This window comes from Bubalus kerabau, chromosome X, assembly GCF_029407905.1.
Source record: "Bubalus kerabau isolate K-KA32 ecotype Philippines breed swamp buffalo chromosome X, PCC_UOA_SB_1v2, whole genome shotgun sequence".
NCBI classification, from domain to species: Eukaryota; Metazoa; Chordata; class Mammalia; order Artiodactyla; family Bovidae; genus Bubalus; species Bubalus kerabau.
In genome coordinates this window covers 1,401,904-1,408,720 of record NC_073647.1, presented here as the reverse complement: position 1 = coordinate 1,408,720, position 6,817 = coordinate 1,401,904, and the positions used below count along the sequence as shown (strand labels likewise).

General features: G+C 51.2%; 1 pseudogene; it reads left to right on the top strand.

Annotated features, from left to right (window-relative positions):
• The first annotated feature begins 559 nt into the window (after window positions 1–559).
• On the top strand, window positions 560–3,144 carry LOC129639477 (testis-specific Y-encoded protein 1-like; annotated as a pseudogene).
• Window positions 3,145–6,817: the final 3,673 nt, after the last annotated feature.

Genomic DNA, 6,817 nt, shown 5'->3' with positions numbered 1-6,817 from the left:
TGTCTTCCTCTAACGAAAATATTACTTAGCACAATTCTCCTAAAGACATATATTTTGCAAATAGGGGAACCATTTATTTATTCACTGCTGAAGGTATAGTAGCATTGTAATATTTTTAAATAAATTTTTATTTGAGCATAGTTACTTTATATTGTTGTATTATTTTCTGCTGTACATCAGTGTGAACCAATTATATGCTTACATAGATCCCTTCATGTTGGATTCTCTTCCCATTTGTGTCAACACAGAGCACTGAGTAGAGTTCCTTGTGCTTTCTTTTTTATTTTGTTAGTAATTTAACTTGATTTCTTTAACTGGAGGATGATTACTATACAACATTGTGATGGTTTCTGCCATACATCAACATTAGTGAGCCATAAGGGCACATGTGTCCAACACATCCTTAGGCCAACCTAAGGGCCCTTAGGCCCTCCCCACCCTATTCCTCTGGGTTCTTCTAGATCGCTGGTTTTGGATGCCATGCCTCATGCATATTTACACGTGAAGGATGATTTTCCTGCATGAAATCTGTACATTTCTATGTTTCACATATGAAAATATGGGTGTAAAGTTTTCCTTCTTCAGCAGGGAGGTAGTGGAGCAAGGAGCATCCCTGGAGTAGGGAGAGGTGTTGGGGATCAGCAAGTGTTCCAGCTGCTGGTGGAAGACATCATTTAGGAGGTGGAATTGGTGGTGGAAGAGGAGCAGGAGAAGCTGTCCTTGCAGGAGCGGGAGGAGAAGACGGATGAGCAGGGCCAGGAACATCCAAGGACAGGAGCCTCGAGTGACCAGCCCCCATTCGAGGTGCTGGAGGCGCTGGCAGCCCTGCACGTAGAGCTGAGCTCCATGAGTGAGAAAGACGCCAAAGCCTATCTTCAGCTCCAGAGGAAGGACCTTCAGAGTAGAAAGTGTCCCTTGAATCAGAGAAGTGCCGTCATCCAGGGCATCCCTGGCTTCGGGGCCAAAGCCGTTTCCTTACTGCTGCTTCTTCAGGGTCAGATGCTCAGGAGGAGAAGGAAAAGGAGCAGGAAGATGGGTAGGGGTTAGGGCACCAGCCATCTGGGGGGGGGGCAAAGGTATTGGGGGGCAATGGAATGGGGGCAGAGGGAGTTATGAGTGCCAGCAGAGCTTGGGAATCTCTCGACCTGTATGTATCTGAGCAAATGACTCTGGGAGGCTCATTTTGGCTTGCATCTGCATAGAAGCCACACACTTTGGCGGGGAAGGTATGTCATCAGTGATCAGAAACCATGTGCCAGTTGACTCCAGTACATCCATGCCACCCCGTGTGAAGACAGGGAGAAGGTAAGAGACCCAGGGCTCTCTTGCTAAACGCACAGACACACACACTGGCCCGTGGAGAAAGCATGCTGCAGGGACTGCAGATCTTGAAATTTTAAGCAATTGACATGCCACTACCCAGGACACACATGCCAGGCATACATCAGGAGTGGTCAGAAACAGATCCTCCCTTGGGGGATGCGGACAAGGGTCCCAGAGGACCAAAGGGAACCCAGAGGGATGAGCACATCTGATGGTGTGGCAGGGGCTGGGGATGTCAGTCTGGCCACCAGGCAAGCGGGAGTACCCTGAGTCCTTGCAGATGCCTGTTCCTGTATCCTCACTCTACCCGAGGCTAACCCTGTTACTCAAGACTTTTCCTTGCCCAGCATGGGGCATGAATAGGTCCTTGACATACAGCAGATGATGAACCACCGCCATATATCCGTCATGATCAGCGAACAAGATGAAGACTTTCTCAGGTCCATGATGGCCTTGAAGGGCAGGGAGGGTGCCTGTGGAAAGGTGGGTGGGGGAGCTGGGAGGGCAAGTGGAGGTGGGGGATCCTGTGACCTGTGTGTGTGATTTCAGTGTGAGCCTTTGGAAAGGAAAATCGGAAGATGTTGATTCCTGCCTGGCAGGCAAGCTGAGGACCCTAGAAGCTTGCACCTCCACCTTTTCCATCCTCCTGGTCCTGGAACGTGCAGGAACTAGGCCATCCCCAGTCCCGCTGAAAGCTGGTATTTTTCTTTCGGGACAACCCGTACTTCAGGAACAGAGAGATCATTAAGGAGTACCACTTTGGCGTCACTGGTGCAACCTGGCTCCCTGGGCTGTGTGCGTGGCTGGGAGAGGGAGGTGGATGCTCCTCCTACCTGAATCTTCCCTGTCTCCCCAGTACTCCTTCAGTACATAGGGCGTATACTTCCTCTCCGGTCCACTGGGTCTGTGATGATGGATGGGGAGCTCCCAGCCTCAGGCTGGACACCAGCAGCCTGAACTTCCTTAACTGTCTGTTGGACCACAACTGTCCAGGATGGAACAGGATTGCTCAGGTGCAGTCTCTCTGAGCCTGCCCAGAATGGCCGATTGAGGGTGGGGTTCTTGGCTGCCCATGGGAGGGCTTGGGGCCTGGTAAGCCCCATGCTGACCTCCCTTGTGTGGCCAGCAGATCACTGGTGAGGGCCTGTGGGTTAATCCCCTGAAGTACTACCCCCAGAAGGAAGGTCCTGCCATGAGAGATAAGTGACAAGACACAGAGGTTGTGAGGGGTTTGGGAGGTGAGACCTGAGGGCAGATCTGTGGAGAGGCCAGGACCCTCTCCTTTCCCCACTGGGGAAGCTCAGGCTCATGCAGCCTAGATGCAGTGCCTGGATTCAGGTAATGCATGTAGCTGGTGACAGGCTGAGACTGGAAACTTGGGGGCTTCGTGTGTCTTAGTCTCATCCAGAGCAGCTCTGCTTACAGCATGTGAGACCCAGGTGATTCTCACGGAGGCAGGGTGAATGAAGCACCTTTGTCAGCATCATCCTTCCCTGGGTCCTGCTGCTGATGGAGACCCTGGGTCTTCTTCGGTGTGAGCCAGAGGATTCAGGGTGCTGGGGCCCTGAGACCTGCCAGCATGCTGGAACCATTGGGGATGTCACAGGCAGCAGGTGGCCCACCAGGTGAGGAGGCTGCCTTCTTCAGTGGGGAGGCAGTGGAGGAAGGAGTGACCCTGGAGATGGGAGAGGTGTTGGGGATCAGCAAGTGTTCCAGCTGCTGGTGGAAGACATCATTGAGGAGGTTGAAGTGGTGGCGGAGGAGAAGCAGGAGAAGCTGTCCTCGCAGGAGCGGGAGGAGAGGCCCGCGGAGCAGGGCTAGGAACATCCAAGGACAGGAGCTTCAAGTGACTAACCCCCAATGGAGGTGCTGGAGGCTTTGCCGGCCCTGCAGGTGGAGCTGATCTCAGTGAATGAGAAAGACCCCAAAGCCACATCAAACCCTTGGCTTATCCGCAGCACCACACAGGCAGAGGTGGAAAAGACATCAGATGCTTTAGGCACAGGTGGTGGCAGCAGACTCGGAGCTGCTTTTTAAGTTATGCAGGGCAGGACACTCAGGTGAGTGAAGGCCAGAGAGAGTATCCTGGAAAAAAACAGTGTCTGGGGAACAGATGGGCTTGGGTGGAGCTGAGCCCAAGGGGGCTGGGAGTCCTGACTCAGAAATCCTGTATGCCTCTCTCCTGTCTCTGCCTCCTAATTTACTTAAGTCCTAATCTGCAGCCTGATGCCACCTGTCCTGTGCACCTCCACACTCAAGACTGTTCATTCAATGACAGGTATTTGTTTATCAGCTGCCTCTGGCCAGGTCGTTTGCCCGGTATGGGACAGCCGTTGAGGAGACAGACAATAATGCCAGTCCTTGGGGAGCAGAAATTCTACCAGAGGTCAAATGCAACCTTCCTGTGGCCGTCGCCTCTGGCTTCGCCCTCCACAGCTCAGCGGCCGGCCCTGCTGGAGCTCCGGCCCATGGATGCAGTTCAGTCTGAGCATGACCCCTACCCCAAGAAGGCACCTCTCTGGACTCACAACCCATCAGCCTCTGCCACCCCATGCCCTGTGCCCTTCTCAGCATGCACCACCATCTGAAATGTCCTCCCTGACACCTGCACCACCTCAGTGTACCTGGCAATGCTACGTCCTCAATGAAGGAAGGTCCCAGCTGCCGTCACACCCTTTCTGTTGAGTTCCCACCACAGATTCCTGTCACATCAGCCTGAACTGACTCTCAAGATGTGTGCAGAGCAGGGGCTTGGTGGGTCCCAAGTGGGTGGACCCACATGGGTCGCTCCAGGGGTCAGGGTAGGCAGGGACCTCCCAGCACCGGCTTGGAACCGACTGGCAGGCAGACTAGCTTCCTTCTCCCAGGGATCAAAACAGGGAGAGTCCCTGGTCAGTGCTCAGGGTTGTGGCTTCCCAGGAAGGACTCTTAGTCCCACGTTCCTGAGCATCCTGTGGCCTGTTAAACTTTCTACCTGTGTGATCTCAATTCCTTCAGGCAGAACACTTTGGGCTATATGCTTGGAAGAATCAACTGGAGTGGTTTCAGTTCATTTCAGTCACTTAGTCATGTCCGACTCTTTGTGACCCCATGGACTGCAGCACGCAAGGCCTCCCTGTCCATCGCCAACTTCTTGAGTTTACTCAAACTCATGTCCATTGAGTCGAGTCAGTGTTGCCATCCAACCATCTCATTCTCTGTTTTCCCCTTCTCCTCCTGCCTTCAATCTTTCCCAGCATCAGGGTCTTTTCCAATCAGTCAGTTCTTTGCATCAGGTGGCCAAAGTGTTGGAGTTTCAGCTTTAGCATCAGTCCTTCCAATGTATATTTAGGACTGATCTCCTTTAGGATGGACTGGTTGGATCTCCTTGCAGTACAAGGGACTCTCAAGAGTCATCTCCAAGACCACACATCAGAGGCATCAATTTGTGGGAACTCAGCCGTCATTATAGTCCAACTCTCACATCCATACCTGACCACTGGAATAACCATAGCCTTGACTAGACGGACCTTTGCTGGCAAAGTAATGTCTCTACTTTTTAATATGCTGTTTAGGTTGGTCATAACTTTTCTTCCAAGGAGCAAGCGTCTTTTAATTTCATGGCAGCAGTCACCATCTGCAGTCATTTTGGAGCCCCCCCCCCCAAATAAAGTCTGTCACTGGTTTCACTGTTTCCCCATCTAATTGCCATGAAGTGATGGGAAATTAATTTTCTGACGATCTTAGTTTTCTGAATGATGAGTTTTAAGTCAACTTTTTCGCTCTCCTCTTTCACTTTCATCAAGAGGCTCTTTAGTTCTTCACTTTCTGCCATTAGGGTAGTGTCATCTGCATATCTGAGGTTATTGATATTTCTCCCGGCAGTCTTGATTCCAGCTTGTGCTTCTTCCAGCCTAGCATTTCTCATGATGTACTCTGCATATAAGTTAAATAAGCAGGGTGACAATATACAGCCTTGATGTACTCCTTTCCTAATTTGGAACCAGTCTTTTGTTCCATGTCCAGTTCTAACTGTTGCTTCTTGACCTGCATACAGGTTTATCAGGAGGCGGGTAAGGTGGTCTCGTATACGAATCTCTAAGAAGTTTTCAGTTTGTTGTGATACACACAGTCAAAGGCTTTCATGTAGTAAACAAAGCAAATGTTTTTCTGGAACTCTCTTGCTTTTAAGAGAAGGCAATGGCACCCCACTCCAGTACTCTTGCGTGGAAAATCCCATGGATGGAAAAGCCTGGTAGGCTGCAGTCCATGGGTTCGGGAAGAGACAGACACGACTGAGCGACTTCATTTTCACTTTTCACTTTCATGCATTGGAGAAGGAAATGGCAACCCACTCCAGTGTTCTTGCCTGGAGAATCCCAGTGACAGGGGGGCCTGGTGGGCTGCCGTCTATATGGTTGCACAGAGTCTGACACAACTGAGGTGACTTAGCAGCTTGCTTTTTTGATGGTGCACCAGATGTTGGCAATTTGATTTCTAGTTCCTCTGCCTTTTCTAAACCCAGCTTAAACATCAGCAAGTTCTCAGTTCACATACTGTTGAAGCCTGGCTTGGAGAAGTTTGAGCATTACTTTGCTAGCATGTGTGACGAGTGCAATTTTGCAATAGTTGGAACATTCTTTGGCATTGCCCTTCTTTGAGGTTGGAATGAAAACACGTTTTCCAATGCTTTGGCCATTTGCCAAACAGGTGTGTGTGTGTGTGTGTCTCTTTGTGGTCACCTCCAAAAAACATAAGCCTCGCCAAACCTCAGGGCACTTACATCTCAAACACACACTTTCTGGTTACTTCCAAAGCAGCTGTAATCAATGCACAAACTTACAAGAGGTCTCCTTCCCCAGCTCTGAGGGGCCTGATCCTTCAGGTTCAAATTGACCAGGCTCACTATCCAATCATTAGAACATGCAGGTTAGGGAGAAGAAAAAGGATCCCACACCCAGAGCAACACAACCCGTCAGGCCACGTCAGGCAGCCTGTAAACACAGAAGGCCCTTACTTTTATCTGTTACATAAAATCTGTTCTGTGCACACATCACTGTGGTATTTAATAAAATGATGGGTTTCACCTGGTGTGCTCAGCCTTGTTTGTCCCCTCATTTCTGCAGAGCCCTGACCCTACGCTGTCAGTGTGCGGGATGTTGCACCTTGGGGGTCAAGGGCCAGAGCAGGGGGGTGGGGGTAACAGTGCCACAAGGGGTCACCCCGGGCTGTCACTCCCAACCTGGGGTTCGTCATGCCTGAGGCACCTCTGCAGTGCCCTCTCTTCTCCCCAGTTGCACAGACCTGGAAGACTGCTGCCCTGGGCTCCTGCCGCCAGGCCAGATAAAGGTGCTCACTTGCAAGCTGTCCTTTCTCATTGAGGGCTACTGGCAGAAGAGGGGCCAGGAGAGTTTCTACTCATACATGGGTGTGAGGGCCAGATGGATGGAGCCCTGAAATGCACTGTGACCCGCAGGGTGGTCCTGCCCCCCCTCCATCCCAATGGGCACATGCT